This window comes from Otolemur garnettii, unplaced genomic scaffold, assembly GCF_000181295.1.
Source record: "Otolemur garnettii isolate 467f Iridium unplaced genomic scaffold, OtoGar3 scaffold00023, whole genome shotgun sequence".
Taxonomy (NCBI): Eukaryota; Metazoa; Chordata; class Mammalia; order Primates; family Galagidae; genus Otolemur; species Otolemur garnettii.
This window is the reverse complement of record NW_003852418.1, coordinates 18727846-18728157: the sequence shown is the minus strand read 5'-3', so window position 1 is coordinate 18728157 and position 312 is coordinate 18727846.

Below are 312 nucleotides of genomic sequence, written 5' to 3'. Positions count from 1 at the left end.
AGGGCCCGTGAGGGTGCATCTCCGATATGGGGCAGGGCCCGTGAGGGCGCATCTTTGTGTTTGGGGCAGGGCCTGTGAGGGCGCATCTTTTCGTTTGGGGAAGGGCCTGTGAGGGTGCATCTCTGTGTATGGGGCAGGGCCAGTGAGGGCGCATCTTCGGGTTTGGGGCAGGGCCCGTGAGGACGCATCTTTGGGTTTGGGGCAGGGCCCGTGAGGACGCATCTTTGCGTTTGGGGCAGGGCCCGTGAGGGCGCATCTTCGGGTTTGGGGCAGGGCCCGTGAGGGCGCATCTTTGCGTTTGGGGCAGGGCCA